The following is a 22,913-nucleotide window of genomic DNA, read 5'->3' as shown; positions in this document are numbered from 1 at the left end:
AAGGATTAAAGCAGGAATGCCCTACAGTTTACTCATGGCAGGAGGCTGAGCTCTGACATAAGGATATTTACCTTTGCAACATTACAGTTCAAGAACTGTCTTTTAAAAAAATATACAAAGCTGAATGAAGGCTTAGACTAATTCTGGGAAATGCACTTGCATCCTATAAATCAATGAAAAAGTTGTTTTGAGGTTGGCCAGATAACCAAAGATCAAGGTGGGACACAATTTTCTAAAAGAGTTTTGTTAATTGTTCTAGATGGGGATAACAACTTGCAGCTCCATTCATCAAGAAAAGTTGGCATTTCAAACTCTTCCCACAGATACCAGTATCGCCAAGGCCAAACCCTTTCTTTACCCATCAGCCTCTTCACCTTTCCTCATCTTGAGTTAGTCACAAACTTTTAAAAGTGGTAGCTGAGCACAAATGACCCAGAGCACATGATGTAATCTTCACAAAGCATGTAGTGAAATTTATTCCAAATCATAGAAATTAGTGACATTTATTCCAAATTCTTTTTAATTTTCACTGCTGAACATGCTCTTATTCAATATTTGGCAGAAAACTGCTAAAATCCATTCTGTGTCCACATCATTAAGTTGTGCTGGGGTTTTACTCTTCACTTTCTGAATCCACTTATTCTCCAAAACCCAGACAACTTTGACCCTACAGGCTGACACCAACTTTAATATTTCTGTTTAGTTTGTGTCCAAAAGCACTGAATGAGGTCCTTTGGCAGGGTTCTTCTGGCCCATCAGACAGCTAAGATCACACACTCATACACTTTAAACATATCCCTTCTTACTCTTAGGGGCTTTACCCCTTGGGTCACAAACTAGAATTTGTTGCTATGGGAGTATGTGGAGGCAAACCTTTCCAACCGGCTCAAATAAAAGGCTATGCTGAGGAGATGAGGAGCAGCAGAAGGTGGGAGGCTTGCCTATTGCACCCTAACATCTCCTCCTGCCACTATCACAGACAGAATGCTGGAGATGTTGGCATAACTCAGTAGGGAATTTAGGTTACAATTATTGTTATTTCTCCAAAAACACATTTTTGAGCTTGGTCATCTATTTTATTCCAATTTGATCACTAGCTGTAGCTTTCCTTCTCACTTGTAGTCTCCAAAATACCTTCCTTTTTTAACACCAAACAGTTCAGATTAATTTTGCTGTTCTGTCTTTTCCTGATATAAGCCATTTTACCTCTTCCATGTAAAGATCGAGTTTGCTGCTAAAGCAGCACTTTTCTACCTGAGTGTTCAGCCTGTGACAAACTCTGTGCAGGACTGAAGCTAAAAGAAAACTAAAGAATAATAATTTAGTATTTGGAGCCACTGCATTGCAAACATATGACAAGAAGTAAGCTTTAAACCAGGCATGATTCCATGGGTTTAAAAAACAGATATTATACAAAGTACTACAAAGTGAAGGTCAGAACTGCAGCTGAAGTATGCAAGTGCAAGAAGCAGCCTAGCCCTCCACTGTTCAAGAGATGAATGTTCTGTAAACAGACTGGTTTGAATTCAGCCTTTTGTGACAGACCCACACACATATACAACATCAAGGAACCAGGTAACAATGACAGCAAATGAAACTATCATTCTTTTCTCTACCTGACTATATAGTAAGGTCTAGTGAACTTCTGGGAAGAGGCCAGAGTGTATTTCTAAATTCAAGCCTAAACATCTACTCAAGACAAATAGAGTATGTCTACATCCTCAACTAGAACTCTTGTCTAATAAATATATTCATGCACACAATGGACCCTTGTATTATGACTTAAGAGCTCACTCTCAGTCAATTTAAACAGAAGGAACAAAGACTGCAGAATAATTACCACCTGTGTATGCGTAAAATAGTAATATACAGGTGTATTGGCTAATCTTTACCTATTTTCTTCTCAAGAACCTAAAGTCTGTGTGGTTAAGGCTCTTCTAAATACCTTTTTTTATTTAATTCAGTAAAAATATATGGAAAAATACACATTATTTAAGTACATGTAGCCTATAGAATATTTAATACACGCATGAAGTCTATTTATTATGAAAACAGTACATCTAAGAATAGAATACATTTTAAAGTATTCTTTTATCCATACATCACAGTTCATGCATATATCAAAAGTAGTGCTCAAATATCTGTAGAAAATGATGAATGATATCCAAATGCATTAAGTACATTAGTACTTCAGATAAACAACCCTTAAATTATTCCGATTTATTTTTCAATTTTTCTAGAAAGCATATTTACAGAAATAAGATCAGGTTTTAAGCCATGAAACTGGATATAAATCATTAACCAGACAGCTGTCCTTTTCTCACTCTGAAACTACTGAACCAGAGGTTTTAATGTAGGCTTACAAGTATAATTAATGGTGAATTTTGAAACTTAGTATTACAAAGTAGCAAAAGAAATAGAGGAATGTGGTATAGAAGCTCATTTACACACCAAGATTTAATATTTCTACATTACTTTGCTACAGCTGAAACCCTCAATGAAGCCTCCCCAAATATTGGCAACTCTAGGCCATTTAGGCCATTTAAAGTTGAAAACAGAGCACAAGTAAGTTGTATCTCTTGTACAGCATTTTTTTTCTTATAGGTTCAAAACCACTTGAAAAAGACGGTGATGATCCCTATTTGGCAGATGGGAACAGAAGAAACAGAATCAAGATAAAGTAATTTCCTGAAGTTTGAGCTCCTGCCACGGCCTGGGACAGAAAGTTGTTTCTGTGTCAGCGGCAGACCAGAAAACTGGTGTGAAGATGAATTGTATGGTCTCCTTTCAAACAGAGGTGCAAAGAGCAGCCATTGCTTGTGGTTGTCCATAGGAACATGTTTGATTTCAATACATATTAAGGAGTGGTTCAGTATCATCAGGTGATTCTTACAAGGGGGAAACTAAGGCACAGGGCACGGTGATGGCCTGCCCATGTCCAGGGTCAGCCAGCAGGCAAGCCACAGAGCTGGGAACTGAAAACAAGGCAGCTCAGTGCAGCCAAGTGTCAAACATCTTAGCTCAGGAACACTTACCAAAGACACAGAGTGCTGAAATACAACTCCAGATCAGTTATGATCGGTATGCCCTGCTCAAAATGCAAAGGATTATTTCTTTTGTACTCATTTATTTTTCAAGTCTTTATATTTAAGAAACAGAAGTATTTCTTCCCACCCTCCCTCAAAAATATACAAAAAGGAGGGATTTTCTATGTAAGCAGATATTAAATTCACAAAAAAAGCCCTAAACTGCAAACTGTCAGTTTTAAATATTTGAAACCCATGCACTACCATTGCACTATCTATTGCAATGTAATACATTATTCATCTTAATTGCAAGTATCTCATTTCCAATGTAATGCCAATATTCCCATAAGCATGAAATATCCTTCCCTTGATTACAGATTTTAAAATATATATTTTATTGGGTTAACTGATGTCTACTCATCAATTACTCATTCAAATGTGCTGAATAACCTTGCTCTTCCATGCTTCTGTTTAGGTCTAACTGGCAGATAATATGGAAAGGAAGATCAATGATGGACAGAAGTGAACTGTTCCATACCACAAGTTGCCTGTGTCTTTAATCATCACTGTTGTCAAAGACAATGTAACTAAGAAAATCTTTAATCATTATTAGTAAACTTGATGAGTATAGAAAAAAACTAAATTGCAACAGGCAGAACTTGAGTGATGGCAACGATCAGTCATTAATGTTTCAAACTGAAAGGCATTTTCCATGTATCATCTATTACACCAAATTAAATACGTGTCAGCCAGTCAAATAAAGGACATTGATTCATTGATAGAAGCCCAAAAGACAAATAGTACATCTGAATGAGTCCATCAGTCTTTACAGAGTTATTTAAAACAGAGTCACAGTATTTAATGAAAGGTTGAATTTGTCTTTGGCTGGTTAATGCATGCTGTTCCCAGTTCAAATCAGAGAGTTTAAGAAAGTTATCTGAGGTCATTTCTGTGCTACATCACTTTCCTTCTGGTCATTTCCATCCAGTAATACTCTTTTGTGTTGTTGCCCACTTTGCTTCATCACCTTATGATTAGATAAGTTGCAGACATACTTCATCCTCCCTTTATTCAATTTCTTGGTATATTTAAAAAAGAAATGTCATTTCTAGAGGTCACCAATGGGGTCAGTTTGCAGAACAACACAGACAAAGCCATAGTACTTCTACAGTAAGTAAAAGAACTTGAACTCCAAGTCAGAGGAATTCTCAAAAGCCAAGGAAAACTAGTAGAAAGAAGAACTTAAATTATGGAATTGTATTCAGCAAGAAATACTCTGAGCAACAAAGAATCTAGAGACAGCAGCCTTTAAACTGGTGGGTTTTTTGCCTCATAGCACAATAATAGAACATTTTTCTCACATGACATTAGGTAAAATCTTATTACATGTGGAGAGGTTAGTTCAAGAATGGCTTAAAGAAAAAGGCCATGAAACATACAATTGAGAGAAAAGTAAGAGGTAAAAGTAAAAGCAGTTTCTAACAGCTCTCAGCCTTCTGATTTGTGTAAACAATTAGACTCTCTCAGGCATCATTCTATAAACAATGGAGTTCTCAGCTTGTCTTCCCATGGCAAGCAGAACACCGTCCTTGGGAAGGCCTGTTATCCTGGGAACAGATGCAGAGGTTTTGGGAACACTAGTTTCTGTTGTAGTTTCGGGTTTCTGTTTTGGTTTCTGCTTATGATAAACAATTGTAGGTATTCTAAAACAAAAGGTGTGGTTACAGTTTTCTCTGTTAGCCTATCATGGAGTTGGATTACAGAATATTCATGAAGTTCGTTAGTATTGTTATATAAGGTGATTGATTGATCAATAAAGTTGAGTTTCGATGCATAACTATGGTCGATTCTCCCTTCATTCTCCAACAATTACAAAAATCATTAAGATCAAGAATTTGGCGAGCTTTAAAAGAAAAAGAACTGACACCAACTCAGATAAAATATATGCAGAATTTAAAAAAATAATTGTAATAAATATTTTGGAAGTGATTGCAAATCTAATGTTGCAGGTCCTCTCTCAAAGAGTAACAGCAACTTTAGGACATGGGTTTACCTCCAGAGTTCTCCTGGTTTCCTTTGGCCCATGTGGTGCTGGGCATCAGCAAAGCTCGATTTCATTTCATTTCCCAGCTGGTACATCCCTGGGATCTGCTGTGGCCAGGCCATGGCTACAGTGCAAGGATTTCAGAGCACCAAGCATCAATTCACCCATCCCAGGACATCAGGAAAGGAGAGCTGAGATCACAATGATTCATTTCTCATGTCTCATCAATTGCTCTATGCACTCCAGGGAATGCAGGGGTAATTTCAGACGGATGAGCAGCCTGCCACACTGACCAGCTCTCGGGAGGTAATTACTTTTGGTCAATAGCAACTTATTTGCTGCAGTCTGGCAAGTGTTTGCCTAAAAACAGGACACTGATAAAAAGTGATTACCTTATTTGCCCATTGTTGGGGAAGGCCCACTGTTCCCTCTACAGCACTGCTGGGAATTCACCTTCTGAGGGAACTGAGAGCACCAGCAAGGAAGCCTGGGAGCAGTCACGAGAAGAAAAGAGTTAAGAGGAGGCTTTTCAAGGCCTCTAATTTGAACTCCATTTTTAGGAATGAAAACTTGGCCCTGGAAAATGAATGCAGTCTGGCCTAGCAAAAGGTATAGAGTCTGTCTCAGATTTCAGCTAATGCAGATGTCAACACACAGACCTAAGCCTGAAGGAGCAAAATTTCTTATGGCCTGATAAAAGCAGAAACTCCTAAGTCTTTAAATGTCCAGGGTCTGAGGGACAAAGGGAATCCAACCCCGTGTTACTGTAAATTTTTATTTCTACCAGCTGTGACAAAACCCTCAATCTTTCAGTATGTGACACACAGGTAAGAGGTCTACAGCACCTCCCGAGCCTGCAGTCAGCACAGAAGAGTAAGGTGGCACTGGGAATTCCCCTGGGCCCTTTCTGAATATGCATTTTTAGAACCTACAGCCCTGGATGCATTGCTATCAGCACAGGAAAAATTTGATCACAGAAATTAGGAGTGTTACTCAGGGACGTGTTCTGCTCCACACCAAGTTCTAGGAGTTCATCCATTCACACCCTCATAATCATTTCTTTTCTCCTACACAAGACAGAAAGGTTTTTGTGATGTGGCTCTGCTATGTAAGGCCCTAGAGTCATCATCTCATCTAAATTTTCCCTCCTCTAAGATTACTTTGAGGTTTTTTTCCAATGACAATAATCTCTGATTGACAAACTGAGTTGATTTTAAGTGTCAGGGAGTCAGATTTAGCCAATTTTCCAATCGATATATGACCTAAGCTTTTGCTATAATGTACTGAAAACCAAGTCATCACAACAAAGTAAACTGCAGCAATGGAATTATAGTGTTCTGCTTTATTAATAGAGGGCTCCATTCACCTAATTTCTCTTACACAATAACCACATGGCTCAGCATCACAAAACAAACCCACTGCTAAGCTGCCTTAAGCCAACAGTCCAGCTCCTTGATTTCTTAGAATCAACAAAAAAAAAAAACAGTGCAAAGTCTGTGACATTCACTGACAAAGAGATAAAGCATCTGAATTGCACTTTATTGTTGAAAGAACATGAAATAATGATAGCCCTACTACAAATGAAGTGATACAAAGGCCTGAAAGAATGTTCCAAACTGCACTTGGGTGAGACAGCTGCATCTGTAAATGACCCTGCACCCAGTATTTCCTATTGATCTGCTGCTCCTGCCACCCAGCCCAGCTACTGTGGGCAGGCAAGACTACTAGTGGGTCATGGAGCTAGTTGAAATTAAAAGCCATGAGGTTAAATCAGAGATTAGTTCAGTTTAGTATAACCTAGATGTCAACTTTCTCATTAGGAAAAATCACTGTGGTGAAACAGTGAAGTAAGAGGCTAAAATAAAATCTGTCCAATGACTTTGGCACTCTCTGCCCACACTCTGTAGGTAGCTCAGTACAGATCTGATAAGGTTTGTGTTGGCTGCTCGGTTTCTTTGACATCTAAAGGCAGAAAGTGTGATCTAATCCTAAGTATGACTTAAATCATTCATAAATTAATATAAAAATTCTTATTATCAATTTTCACTGAAAGAGGCATGCCATTAAGTAGAACTCCTGGCATTTTTCAATCACCTAATTTTCTCAAAAGTAGCATGGCTAAAACTGGTTTTGATTCTATAAATAGGGATCATCCATTCAATTTTGAGATCCAGTCAGACAAAGTGTGGAAGTCTCTGTTATACTTTGTTAATGTATTATTCCAAACCAGCTATTGAGAACTGGAGAGCCTGGGAAACAAGGATGAACACTAGGATCACTTCAGAGAGGGAATAATTGTAGACCAAACAAGGTAAAGCAGAACCCAAATTTCAGAGGAAAACAGAATATTGCCCTTACCAAAACTCATACATTTTGTTGGACAGAGGACTTTACTGGCTGCATTTGATTTCTCTATCAAATCCCTAAATTAAAAGATTTTCTTACAGTCTTTCTTATAGTCTATGCATATAAATTCATACTCATACTATTTAACTACAATCAAAGTCAGTATGCATTACTTTTATTATATCTAGGGATAGCAAATACACAAAACCAGAAGTTTCATTCTACATAAACATGTATATAAAACTTGCTTGCCAATTTGAAGAAACTCATTTGTAACCCTAGCAACATAGCTAATGAACCAGATTTCTATTGGTAGTATTTTTAATAGCTTATATCATACTTCATTTGTTAATCTTGAAGGGAATTTACTATTTATGGGCAGCAATAGCAGCTAACTCAAACCCTTCTCATTGAATTACATTTAAAATTCACTATTTGCTTATAAATATTTAAATTAAATACAAACAGGATTCTTGGAAGGCAAACCAAAAACACTCCCAAAATACAAATACAAGTCTCTGCATGCTCTCCCCAAATTTATCATCTGTTTTCCATTATAAGTTTGTCTTCTCAATGCTGTAGAGTTATATAATAGAAATATAGATTAAATATCATAACAACAGTTCCAGCAATATTCAAATTATGAGAAGCAGAAGATTCAAGATGTTTGCTGAACTCCTTCCCTCCATAACACACTTGGTCCTTAGACATCAATGGATGTCTCCAAATATTCATGTCAGTCCATTAGTGTTAATGTCTTCTACACAAAACAAGTAGCCCTCAATTTTCAGTCTTTGCAGTTTCAGATTTCTATTGATCCCTGAAGGCTTAAGGGTAAAATTCATCCTTGTTTAGACAGCCTCCACTTAATCCTGCTGACCTACTCAAGAAATGAGATATCATGGTAATATTAACATTATGAATCTGCAGATGGCATTTCCCCTAATTCTATCAAAATTCTGTGACTCCGCAGCCCCTCTTGATGCTCTTAAACCTGTTAGGAACTTAATTTTTAAGCACCATCAAGAGCCCTTAGCATCGCCTTCTGAAATCTCATCTTTATACTTTCTCTTTTGCTACTGTCCCATGAGGTCTAGTTTTGTCTTTGATGCACAGTCAATTTTTCCAATTATTTTCTCCCAAATGTTTCACAAGACTTTCAAGGGAACAAGAGAAAAAACAGTGCCTTTCTTGCTCTCAGAAAAAAAAAAAAATCTGCTCTTGTTTTGAAGAACACTGCAATAAATACACAAGCAGAAGGCTATTCACATAGATGTCTGAGTGTCCTTTGACTAGACACTCCAAATTTGAGAAGTAAAAGACAGATGGTTCTCACCTGTGTGGGCAGAACTCTTGTTTTAGCATCAAATGAAAGGGCTGCCCTCAGAAGAGAGAGCAATGGAGAGCTCTTCAAAAGCCCAGCACAGACCAGGTGCAAAAGTGGCAATTTGCACTTTCCACAGATCCGCTGAGAAATTCGCTGCCATTCTGCACCTTGTTCAGCCTAACTGTGGTCCTTGACACCAGGAGCCTGGTGACATGCCCTGGTGGAGCTTAAGTGACTGAGCAGGGACACAGGGCAGAAGGAAAGTATTTTATCACAAGGTTTGGAAACCTCTCAAACCAAGAACATTTCGAGTGTCAGAACACAGAAATTATATAGCAAGCACCAAGAGGAAAGCAAGGTCAAACTCAAATGGAAGGGACTGGCACCAAAGCTCTGGCTACCTCTGCTGCCAGAATTCTGGATGAATAGGCCCTACTTTAACCTTTCCAGAAGCCATACTGCCAACAAACAGCAGCAGGAGATGCACAAACCAGCCATTTTGATACAGTTCCCTTGCACATTAGAGAACTTCATGTACTCTGTCAAGGGCAACAAAGAGCTGGAGTGAGTCTGTGTGGGATTTTCTTCAATAACATTATGACATTCTTTAGGAGATTGAGCTGATGAGTGGAAATTCCCTGCTTGAATTAGGGCAAGACACATGCAGCACTCTGCTATTCCATTCTCTCTTGCCTCACATGCTGACGATGTTAGCTTACCCAGGTTTTTAAAAGACAAACCCCATTCCCTTGCCTTCATTCTTGTGCAGGACCAAGGGAGAACAGCAAAAGACTGAGGGACAAGGTGCACAACAACCAACAGGCAGGTTCAGGAGAAGGGCAGTGCGTCAGAATCACTAATTTTCTTCCTAACATTAACATACTGTATGGAAACTGGTCATTCCAGGTGAAGGAAGCTTAAGAAAAAGGGCTTGTCAAAGTTTTCTCAAACACTCATTATATAGATAATTCAAACACAAGCCACTGACACAAACATCTGACTTGCCCAGTCATCTAAACTACCCCATCCCCATAAAGCGCCCCTTGTACTCATTACTTTGCTCTCATGTTTCGTAAGAACATCACTGGATTTTGTCCTCAAACTTTTGCTGTGATAGGAAGAAGTTATTCCTGAAATATTCACATAATTATATATCCATGGCAAACAGATTCTCCATATCCCAAGTCTTGTTCTAGAAGATTAGCACCTGTTTTAGGACTGCTTATATTAACAAGTAAATAATGAGCATTAGCAAAAGCAGTGGCACACATGTTCTGATTTTTCATATTACTTTGTCCTTATTAAAGCAATTGAAACATTGTTGTATTCTTATTCTTTAAAATTTAGTCTTTTTAAGGACTCAAGTACCAAAGTACTTTTCTAGCTCACAAATTTTTGTTATTTGTGCAGTGGGTTGTTTTTTTCTTACTCCAAGTCTCCATTGCTTGGTCTCCTGATCCTTCTACACACAACTGACAGTGATAACAATGAAATCCAGAGCCCTTGGAAAGTTGCTGCATCTTGGCTGGAACACTTTGCTGAAGTAATAGTGATTCTAATAAACAAACAGGCATACTCATTTGCAAATCAATACCAGAGTGCGAAATTGAGAGGTGCCATTATCCTCTAGAACCATTAGAACCATTGGTCTCTTGACCAATTTGCCCACAGCTGCTGAGGGTGTTCACAGCTCCAGTGCTGTGGTAAAACACAGTTCACTGTGTTCACTCTTAATTACAGCAGCCAGCATAAAAGCTTCAGTGGTTTAGTGAGATCTTGTGGGGTTTTGTGGTTTTGGAGAGGTTTCTTTTTAATAAATTTTTGGTCAAAGTGACAAGAATTTACTTGTGCTTTATACATAAGCTCCCAGACACAGCATAACTGGGTCATTACCTCTCTGTAAAGATTTATATATACTCTTAATTCTAAATTTAGATTACCAATTATAACAGTGCAAATGTATCTTATTAAGTGCCTATGTAGATCATTTTAACATCAGCAGCACTACTTATTTACCACGAATAACAAGTCAAATCTATCACCAAGGGAAACTCTAGAAAGGGGAGTGAAATAAAAGGACAAGAGAAAGACATTAATTCTCTGGCTAGCAAAGTTGAATTTCATTTTTCGAAGTAAGAAAAACCAGAACTGAGATAAGAATTATGCACACTACACTGTGGCCACATCAGTGTGGCTGCTATACCCCTGACATATGAGGCAGCTGCTATCAGCAACAGGAGCACCAGTACAGCCACGTTAATTTAAACACATCCATAGACTTCCTATTTCAAAGACTATAGAGCTCAACATTCCCTTTTACTGTCTCAGTAACTTCTAATTCCATGTAGCCAGCCAGGCCTTTCCTCTTCAGATGCCAGGAGGACCAGCCCTGAAATGCCAAAATTGACTATTCAGCCTCAGGTTATTCACAAATTTGTTGATGTTCTGACACTGCCACTGAGTCATTTCATTCAGGATTGCTTTCCTTATCATCTGGGACTGCAGCATTCCAAAAATTTCATTTGGAAACCACAAATAGCAGTTTCTGCTCAAGTCACCATTGAGGTGCAGAGAGTTCTGGGACCCAAGCGTGGCTGATGTTATCACTCACACTAAAGCATTCCTCATGCTTCCTAAGAGATCTCTGTGCTTTGCCAGGACACAGCTTTCCCCTGCTCACTCACAGTAAGGGTCTGACCTTCTTTACCTTTTTGTGTCTTCATCATTCACAGAAAACTCAGGGCTGATGAGCTTCGGTGAGGTAGCTTTTCTATGCTGTTCCTGTTCCATTTGGTCAGCATTGCAAGACCCCTGCATGAATAATGCCCAATTCCAAAAGGCTTTTAAAGACACAGTTCTTCACCCAGTTTATGCTGAAAGGCATCAACACTATTTGCAAATATCAGTAGAGCACATCAGAAATGGGAACAATCTTAATGAGCTGAAACAGAAAAACCCTGAAGACCTTGCACTCTTTGGTTCATTTCTGCTCCAATATCTTTATTCTCCTTTTCAGCTGCACAAAATACAAACATTTACTCTCTGTACTTCTGTATTTCCAGACATACAAATTCCTTCCTAAGTGACTGGCATGGTATAATCTGCAAGTTGTACATGTATATATAGATATAAAATACATACTTTACATACACATTTTTATATTTTTGTATATATTTATATTACAGAAGCGCATATATTTTACTCAGACATGCCCAGTACTAAACACAATAGCTATAAATTATCTCTATTAAGTAATTATTAATTAATTTTATGGGGTTTTATAGTCCTCCTTTTATTACTATTTTGTCTCCTTGGTATTACTTTTAGCACTTCTGCATGCCACAGATTTTTTCAATTGGACAGTTCCACTGCTTATTTGCCCTGGATGCTGTAACCACCTTATTTACACAGGGGCATTTCCAGTGCTAGGGTGCCTCCGGTTTATGGGAGCCATCAGGGATGAGTCTGTCTTGAACTGCACACTTTTATGAAGAATTCATAACTGTATCCTGGCTGAAATGCTCTATTGTCTAGCTGGTTCTAACTCTCAATCAAGATGCATTCAGAACTGACATTGATTTTTAAAATACCTTGAATGCCAGTACAGTTTAGAAAATTAAAACTGTGGTGCAATGAGTTTTGTTTGGAGTACTTTTAAATGTGCTGATGTACACCTCAAAATAATCTCTATACTCTTTAATAAAATTATGGAAAAAACTTGTTAGGGAACTTGTAACATTTTCAAGTCAATATACTTCCATTAAACACACAAAGTCATTTTCATATGCCAATGCTTCAGGATTTTTTTTTTCTTTACAGTATTATCTAAAAATAATTTTAATGTGATTTTTTCCTTTGGAAAGCTGGAAGCAAAACATGAATTATATATCAAGACCAATCACTCAAGGTGCTTTCCTAAAGAGTGTCCTTGGAATCCAGTTGCTATTTGCACACACATTAATAAAGTGCAAAGCTTTAAATCTGATTGCTTCAAGTTAAGTGGATGGGTCAGTGCCAAACAAATTGATCTCTTTCAGAGTGCATGGTCTGTAGCAAACTATAACTCCATAACAATGAAAGAACTCCATTCAATAAATAAAATAGACTTTTAAAGTCACATGAGCACCCCTTTAAATGGTCTTTATCACGATATGTGCAAGCTGCATTATTTATCTGAAACTAAAGCCAACACACACTATTTAAAGAGAGTTTTAATATTTGACACAGCATGTAGGGGTTAAAGGGCACATGAGTGAAAAAAGGATCCCTGGACTGACAGAACAATCAGTTCTCTCAAATGAAACATCCAGGGGTCAATGGTGGCAAAGACATACCTGGCAGTATCAAATGAAAGGATGACCTTTTGGGCAAGTTCTTGGTTTGACATTTAGAACTTCAATCCCTGTTTCAGGCGAACTCAGTAAATTGCCTACTTTCTCTGTAACCCCATGCCCCAGCTGGCAAAAATGGGACTAATGACCCTCTACCTCCACATTTAATGTTCTGTAACAATAATCATTGGGTACCTGTCTCAACAGAAAGAGATCAACCTTGGAAATTGATCTTTGAATAAAAGCTATGAAAACATATCTTAAAACCCCAAACAAGCAGCGAACAAAAACAATGGTAAAAACAGCAAATGTCTGTACAGAAACCTGATTATACTTTTTTCTCTGCAAATTTCAGCAAGAAGACTTATTCAGTAAAAAGGTATTACTAAAAATGAAAACTATCAGAAATTATCCTTAGGACACAAAGTCCTTCCCCACAAAGGATACTGTCAGAGCTGCTTTTATTCCCTTAGCCCTCACACTGGAAAGGAAATGCTCCAAGACCTGAAAAACTCTCTTCTCTCTCAGAAAATTTTACACACAGCAGAAAAACCAGCAACAAAAACATGTCATTTCTACTGTCTATCAATATACAGCTTTGATTGGAGGACAACACACAGACCAGCTGCACATCGGATAAGAGCTGCAAAGACAAACAGAGCCCACTCCTAATTTGTCACCCTGGGGCTCACACAGTGACCATCCAAAAAGGTGATGGAAACCCCAGCCCACACAAAGTGCTCCCACTGCCAGCCTGTCCCTTCCTTCCACATGCCCAAAGCAGCCTTTGGAACCCTTGAAGACATCTTCCACATGGCTGCCCTCAGAACAATTAGAAGATCTCACCACAGACCTTTAAGTAGTTTCTTCTTGCCCTGTTTTTCTCCCCTGAGACCAGAAACTGTTTCAGACCTTTATTTTCTCACTCTCTTTAATCCCTGTACCTATCACCCCATTCCTCCTCTGCCTTCCACCTGCAGACCCTCTAACACAGGGTTCACTTGACTGAAACTGTTCCTACTGACATTCACTTTTTTAGGCACACTCTAAAATTGCTACTGTCTCCTGCTGGACTTGCCACATGCTTTTAATAGAGCTGATGGCATTTCTTCTTGATAAACCTCCTCTTCCCAGCACCTCTCTACTGGTTTTCCTCTCATGACACTCCAGCACAGTCTCTCCAGGGAATACTTTCTGTTAAATTCTCCAATTTCCCAAGGAGGGTCCCACACCCATTCACTCTTGTAATCTTCTTTCTTTACATTAACTCCATCCAGCAAGAAAACTAGCAAAAAAAATCCCTTGTCATTCATATGCTGATGAGTCTTTATCTACTTCTCTGTGAGACATTTTTCCATATTCTGGTCAGTCTAAACTGACTGCTTTCAGGATATCCCTACAAGCTTCGTGGGGATAAGGAGATTTCTCAACACTCTCCCTTCAAAAGGCAAAGAAAATCCTTTTTTTCAGTCAAAATGGACAGCCAGAATATCAGACCTGCCAATTTGGACTACAGCACAATTGTCATCGTTGACTCTTACTTTTCATCCAGGATAAACCCAAAATCTCAGAGATTCTCTAGACATAATCTTTCTAATAAACAGGTTTTTTAACCCATCTGTAATGCAGAAATTCCTTTCCCAGCTCTGATGATATTACATATTGATTACTTCCAAGTTCATCTTTCTGACCTTAAGAATCACAAGCTCCTCTCATATCTCAGTGAAACTTCTGCTGCAAAGAGGATCTCTAACTCCTTTCTTTGATCATTTCACCCAACTCTTCATAATGCTTCAACAGCTCCCCTGTTACCTGTCACATCAAAGATATGCTAACAATCTTCACTTCCAATACCACACTTTTTATTCCAATCTTTCAGGTTATCTCTAACTCATCATGAAGATTCTGGCCTTAGTGTCAATGTCCTTCACCTACCCCTATTTATAAAAACATTTTCACAAGGATTTTAAAATCTTTCATTTAATTTAGTTCAGTTTAATTTCTTTCATTTTCAAAATGCTAATTTCTAAGATCATGGAATGATGACACTTTGTGTCACGTAACAACATTGATTATCAATCCCTTTAACTCTAGAGGTATCTTTATCAGTCATTTCTTGCACACTGCAGATTCTTTAGGCTCACAAATTCATACAGCACCAGCAAAACAACATTCCAGTTCATAACAAGCCACTCAAGAACAGCAAGCACAAGCACACCAGTTACAATAGCACCAAGAAAAGTAATTATTAGCATAGGACTCCACTCCCTTCCCAAAACAGCTCTTAAACCCTTGCTAGTTTTGTGGCATTTGCCACCCTCCAAGGTCCCAAGGTAAATGAAGTGACACCTGGTACTTGGAGCTGGCGACACTCCATGCTGTTCCTCTGACACAGAACACTCCTTGCCTCAGGAAAAGGCAATCTCCTTGCAAGTTACCACTCTGTCTCAATTTATAACCGTTATTTAATCAGATCTATCTGCTTGTCCTTGATGAACAAGGCTCCCAAACATTTCTCCCCTTGCATTTGCAGAGTGCTCCCTCGACCCTCTATTTTGGATTTTCCAGGAACCCTTTGAAGTGTGAAGGAACAGACAAACACTCAGAGCTGTTTCCTACACAGGGGGCAGAGCCCCAAAAAGGCTCACCCTCACACCTACAGTGGGTGCACAGAGCTGGAAGAGGAACACAGCACCAATCCTAGGATGCCTTCCTTGGGATTAATCTTAAACCCACGTAAATCTCACCTGAGCTCTTCTCTCCTACAGAGCACTAAACTGTGTGCTGCCAGCAATTAGTAAAGGCTTACATTGATTTTTTAATTAGTTTCAAACTAAAAATAAGTCTTGGGTAAATATAATTTTATTTCACGGGCTAAAAGCTGCTAAAAACCTCCCGTGACAAGATGCCAAGCAGGTGTAAATTATTATCAGCAATTATTACTCATCCCTTCCAAGGATAATGGCCTTCTGTGACCTCTGGGACAGCAAACAAAATGGATGAGTGATTTTCTCAATCCAGCACAACAGATCTAGAAGTGCATTTTAGGGGTGAGATGATTGTGCTGAGTCCTGTACTCCCAAGTCAGTCCCTGTGCTTAGAAACTTAGAAAAAGCAAACCTGTACCTCTGATGTGTACACACTGATGTTGTAATTTCAAAAATCTAATATTGAATAATTACAGTATGTATATTCTAATCCTCAAAGCCAAGCTTCCCCAGAACAGTCAGCTAAACAATTCACTAAATTTATATGAAAAACTAAAAGCTGGAAGATGGTAAATAGCTTTTTTATGGCTACTACTTTTCTGATTTTTGTAAGGCAAACATATTTTTCTCATGTACCTGTGCTGCTTCTGCCAGAGCCTTACAATAGGCAAACACTGGTATAATGATGAAATACAACTGCAGGAGCCTATTTTAAAATTAATCATCCATAATTAATTAGTAATATCTCCTTTCTGGTAAATTATACCTATATTGCAGAAAATTATCCTCGCTGAGAATGATAAAGTCATCTACAGCTTTGCAGCATTTCAGAGAAACATTTTCATATATTTATGTATTATAATGACGACAGATATGTCAGAGTATTTAATTGCACTTTGCCACTATACTAAAAATACAAATGCATAGGAACTTTATCTTTAAATTGCACAGTATTCAAGGGGTCACCCAAACAACCTGAAGTGAAATAATTTGGAAAACAGATCCATGAAGGAGTAGGTGGAGAGAGGGTTAGTTTTTGATAGCCTTGTTATTTTAGTGCCCATTAGATTTGTCCTGTCCCATCTCTTGCAAAAGCCAGCACTGAGTGCTTTAAAGGCAGTCCTAAAGAAAGTGGATTGTCTGTGTCCCAGTCCCACATGTCTGTTTCCAAATCATTAATAGATCCTGTTCCTTCCAAAAACCCCAAAAATAAATGCAGCCTCTGCTGACAGATAGAATCTTCCCTATTTTAAGGCTAAATCTCTTCGGAGTTCTACATCAGCAAATGAAAAATAACAAAAAATGTTGGAAAAAATAGTTTGTTAAAAAAAAATTAGTGAAGCTCACAACACAAATGAATGTTAATTCAAGATTTTTTAACAATCTTTTCAGCTAGATGCTTGGCACAGTTTCCTTTAGACTTGATATCCTTATGTGTGGACAGCAGAAAAATTTTGAAATGACTCATGTTTTAGCAGCTGAACACCTGCAATGAAATGAGGACCCAAAAGTGCACTGAGGATGAAGCATTTGGAGCGGGAGGAAAGCCTGGTTCCTGTACATACAGATTTAATGACATTTAAAAATGCATGATCCTCTATGTATATGCACCCAGTCATCAGACTCAGAACATGAGCAGAGAAATCAGGTTCTTTCACACCAGACATCATTGCTGACACTGAGAGACTTGGTAAAACTGCCAGTAAAGCAGTATTTAGACTCAAAAGGGCTTTGTGCACCTCCGGCCAGTACATCCAATTTCCTTTTTTTTTTTTTTTTTGCTCAATTGACCCATAAAGCCTCACAAAACTGCTATCAGTTATTTCTAGATATACAAAACTAAATGCAAGCCTCCTGCCTCTCATAATTTCAACATTCAGGTTCCAAATCTCAACATTTTAGTGGAGTAAAAACGAAAAAAATTATTGTCACTTCTACCTGCAGTAGTAAAAGGAATTCCATTTAAATGAAGCTGTGTAAGCAATTCATAAAATCATTTGTTCAACAATAACAATTTTCCCCCCTCTTCACAGTGTCTACAAACCCATGTAATTGAGTGTTCCAAACACATTTGATTGGGATCCCTGTGAGAATAACCCCATCCCTTGGATTAGTCATTGTGAAGAAAAATATAGGAGGGTTTGTGTTTTGGGAGGTTTTTTGGCCCAGTGGAAAGAAACTTGCTTCAAAGCCAATTTATCCCAGAATGGGAGGGCTTTGTTTACACTTAAGTTTTAGCAATTCAATGAGGCTTGCTTGGGCTTTAATTATAATTATTATTCTCTTTAAGCACAAAGAGTCTTAGCATATTGAAAATGTCAACAATAGCAGACAAGATTTTAGCTCTAAGGAGGAAATAGAATACCAGAGGAGGATTTAGATGAAATAAGGCGGGTATAATTTAACTTGAACTATTGAAAGAAGAATGGATTATTTCTACAGTTCTGTTAGCAGCACTCACAAATCACTAGCAGCTCTTTAAACATAGAAATTGCCTTCTAAAATCAGAAGAGGCATATTATTTTTTCCCCAAATTATTCAACAATATTTTGAGATGTTTGTATACTGCATATAAAACAGAGATATGGACTAATATGTTGAATGTTTGTAACATAAATAAAAAAGAGAAAGAGAGAGAGGGAGAGATGAAGTGCTAAGTGCCAGAAAATTAATATTGAACTTTTTTCCTGTTAAATTCTGAGAAGTGAATGTCCCTGGAACACTGTTTCATACAATTGCTTGTGGGTGCAAATTGTTTCAGATGCCATAAATACTTCATTCAGCTCCAGTCAAGTAATAGCATGTCACCAACTGCAGAAGGGAAGAGAAGGCTAGAGGATGGTTCTCTAACAGGTGCCAACTGAGAGTGCTCTGAGAGGAAGGAGCTCAGCATCTTCAGTGGTCAGGATGGAAGGAAGGCCACAAATCACTGTGAAATGACCCCAAATGCCCAAACCAAAAGCAGGATATCTATAAAGAATCTCCCAGAACACTTAGCAGGAACTAGGGTGAAAGGGAAACAGAGAAGGCTTTGCTTTCCAATGAGGACACCGAGGTGATTATATAAACAGGGCAGAGATAAATTACAGCTGTTTAACACAGTGTTATACTGGAAATTTTTAGCTTCAGCTCAAATTGGAATTGCTGTGATCCACATAACCCTGCCACATTGATAAAGCAATTTGGTATTAATTTTTAAAGGAATTAATCTGCTCTCTTTTATTACAGTCTTCTTTTTTTAAACTTGCTTACTATCCTCAGCATGCACAGAGTTCTGCTTTAGGCTGCTGTGCTGCAGGGATATGCATACAACCTTCCTGCAGTCAGCTCACCAGCTTACAGCCAATGCAGGCTCATAAGGAACTAGAGCACCTTCAGAGATCCACCTCAACAAAAACATTTTTCACTTCAGTGAAGCTGCCAAAAATACAAGTAATGCTGAGTTAAAGGTTTTGTAAAGCTGATAATGCCTTCTATATTCAAGTCAATAACTACATGCAACTGGGTTACAGCCTCCATTTTACTGGTGTTCAAAAGCAAAGTGTGTATATAAATACTGCAAAGAAGGAAGAGTAAAGTCTATGGAGCAATTGATATCACCTACATTTATTCAGGCAAATACTATTAAAATGCATGTCCCAAATAAACCATGTGTTCTTGAAGAATTAAGAAATCAAATCCTCCACAGAGGTCAGGAACTGCACATCTGCCACAGGAAACTTGAGAAGGGCTGAACTACAAGATCTTTTCCTCCTCTTCAGACAGGTTGTATATAAAAAGTCTAAAGTTATTCACACAACACATGTTTCCTGGCAGGTCTTCAGAAGGGCTCCTGGGTCACCCAGAACATCCTGCACACCAGCTCAGGACAAACTGCCAGCCTGATTTACCAGAGTGTTTTACCTAGTGAACTCCTGAACACCCTGCAGGATGGTGCCTCCCTGAACTCTCCCGCCCAGCACTCCCATTGTCCGACTGACCTCCCTGTTCCCTCTTTAGCTTTGGGTCATTGCTTCCTGTTCGACATGCCATGATCACCTGAAATAATTCCTCCTCCTCCTCTGCTCATGTTTCTCTCAAGTGCCTGGCAGCTCCGTTCCCCCAGGCAGGCTGTATATAGCATGTTCCTGAGGCCTCTCCTCAGAGATCGTGCTCTCCCATCCTTTCATCATTTTTGTCACCTCTTTGAACTTCTTTCCATTCATTTATTTCACTGTACAGCCCTAATGATAAAAGCAATCCATACAAATAATACCTCTACTTGCAAATGGAAAAAACACATCCATTGCTAAATGAAAGAAGCAGGTGAATCCTCACTGTCTCAAGGAATCAGCCTTTAAGAGTCTCAGATTCCTATGTCCGGGCCAAAGAAATTAACAGAGAAGGTAAAAGTGCTAAATCTTCCCGTTTCTGAATTATTAGTTTTTCTTATCGCCTTGCAAGAGGATCACATATTTTTCAAAATACAAAATTGTTTTCCTGGCACACATACACCTGTTACAATTGAGACAAATATATCTGGGATTTCTACAGATGGAGAAAGGAAGATTTTTCTCAACTGTTTAAAGAGAGACAGTCTTCAGATTTGCTTCAGTCCCGAAATGTCCTTTTAATGCATAGCCTAAGATAGTTAACATTCCATAAATGCATTTACCATCCCTATTCTGAATAAAGGCTGATTCCAGGTTTACAGCAATACCATTAAAATACTTTTTTTCCTTCTCCTCTCCATTCTTACCATCAAAGCAGTTTCATAACAAAACACTAAATCTTGAAAACTTAGAAAAGGTCAATAATTTCTACTGCAGTAACTTTGGCACATGAGAGAACCAGGCACTGAGATGTTAAGACAGTTAAATGAGAACCACATCTACATAAAAATTAGAGAAATTAAATTCTTCCACAATTCAAAAGTTTTTCACACATGAGATTGCAAAGTCCCCTAACTTTGTACATCCAAAATCAGATGAGATCTCTCTGGCCCACCAAAGAGATGATGAGACTGAAACCCAGACCGGTATTTCTAGGAAGAACAATATATCACTTACAGTATCAAACAAGGCAAAATAGATCTTGTATCAGCTTCCAATGGCTGGTATCTATGACTTCAGCTAAGAAAAATCTGTTAAATCTGTGTATTTCAGCTTTCATAATCCAAACACTGTTCTTATTTTTGTTTTGCATTTCACCAGAGGGTTGGTGTTCAGCACCTGGTTTTCATGAGGATATGCTATTAGCCAACACATTCTAACAAAAATCTGGTTGAAATTTGTCAGATAGTTTTCCCTACCACAAAATATCAACTCAGCAAAACTGAAAATCTTAATAAGAAATCTCTTTTACACATGAAATTTTCCATTTCCAAATTTAAAATTTCTTTTTTCTTCAACTTCTTTTTCTAACTGGAGTTAATGAAAAGGGAAAATAAATATGTGCAAAATCAAAAAATAATATCCTTATATTTTCTTCTAGCATTGCTACTTAGATTTTTTTCAGAGGGGTTTTTTTTCCCCAAAAACTGAAAAAAAATCTCAAACAATTCCCAAGGTGTAGAGTGAGATTAAAAACAACAGCAGTAAGTATAGAGCAGTATGGTACCCATAGTAAAACATACCAACTGTGGAATTGAGTAAAGCCATCAAAGGAACTTACTGCCACACATTGTGAGTGATGCATTTCAGTAAAATACATAAAAATGTGTATTTCATTTAAGCTGCAGGTTGTTATTCTAGACTCCCTGAAAATGTGCTGTAGATAATTAGTTGCACTTATTGACTGAAGAACTGCAGTCATTGTAACTCTCCACAAAATATAAGTTCAGTCTGGGAAGGATTCTCCCCTACTCTGCACCTTGTATCTTCAAGCCTTTGGAGAATTCCTTTCTAAGATTTAAATTTTCTCTTCAAAAGCTTTTCTGAATCAATCAAGATTCAATATAGGAAAATTGCCAAATAAATTACTTTTCATTTCTGCCCACTGTTAAACTCCTGCAGGGAGCTGGAAATACATCAGGGTCATTAGTCTTAATGCCTATAATGCACAGTGCTTTAAGGTGAAGTGAGCAGTAAAAGAGTTGAATACAGTTTAATACTGGCCCCTACCCTGGAGACACCTCAGGGCTCTGGCAGGGCACTCACCTGGCTCACCCAACAACCCCAGAGCCCTGTGTGCCCAAGGGGACACAGCTTCCACCCAGCTGGGGTCTGGATAAAACATTTCCCTTTAACCTGCTTTGGAGAGTCTGTTAGGAGTCCCTGGCAATGTGCATTTCTGCTGGAGCTTTCCTATGGAAAGAGCTGACTGAGCTGTGGAGAGCTGCACACACTTGGAGAGCACGTAACTCCCTCATTCTTCTACTGGAAATGCCTGTGTGTGCACAAACCTGAGGAGAATTTATCCCTCTGCTTAGTCTTTTCCAAATTACCTATTTGCCTCAGTTATTTAAGGTAAAATTTACCTTGTTATTTAAAAAAATCACTAATGAACACAAATGTGGATAATTTACTACGGCTAAGGCTGTTATGGTTAAAAAAAAACCCTAATGAGCTAATTTGAGTTGATTTTTTTTAATTTAACAGGCTTTGATGGAGCAAAACTGATAATTGGAAACACATCCCATCCACATTTTAATTTCTTGGTTCAGTCATATCCCTGGTTAGTTAAAAAAAATTCAAATCCCTACTTTATTGCCAAAATTTTAGCTAATGAATACATAAACTTAAACTGAGGCTCAAATTCTCATTCTCAACTCTGACATAGAAAGCACTGTAAAATAATTCATTATTTAATATTAAGAAAGCTGGATAAAACTAATTGATGCCAAAACTTAGCCCACAGCACATTAATTAAAAGTTTGCCCAACAGCTACCTCCCTGTCCTAATTAGCATCACTGATTTCAAGAAAGCACTAAGAAAAGAAGACAAACATATAATTCCAACTTTATATTTCATAAAAAATCTCTTTGATTCAACTTGCAACCATCAGTAATGTGCCCCTTTGATACAAATTTGGAGACTACCACAGCAAAGACAGCTCTCTCAGGCACATTGTGTTCCATTTCTAATAGATTATTGCAGATTTTCTGGTCACTCATTAACAGTGGTTGAAATCCAGGGCAAAAGTATTGCTAC

The 22,913-nt window shown here is 38.1% G+C and overlaps 1 protein-coding gene across 1 annotated transcript in view; it reads right to left on the bottom strand.

Moving 5' to 3' along the window:
- GRID1 (glutamate ionotropic receptor delta type subunit 1) overlaps positions 1–22,913 on the bottom strand; it is a 483,165-nt gene that overhangs the window by 191,833 nt on the left and 268,419 nt on the right. The gene's annotated exons all lie outside the window — the stretch shown is intronic.

Source organism: Melozone crissalis, unplaced genomic scaffold (genome assembly GCF_028551555.1).
Source record: "Melozone crissalis strain CALT ecotype California unplaced genomic scaffold, PUWL_Pcris_2 ptg000019l_1, whole genome shotgun sequence".
NCBI classification, from domain to species: Eukaryota; Metazoa; Chordata; class Aves; order Passeriformes; family Passerellidae; genus Melozone; species Melozone crissalis.
This window is presented reverse-complemented; position numbering and strand designations above follow the sequence as displayed.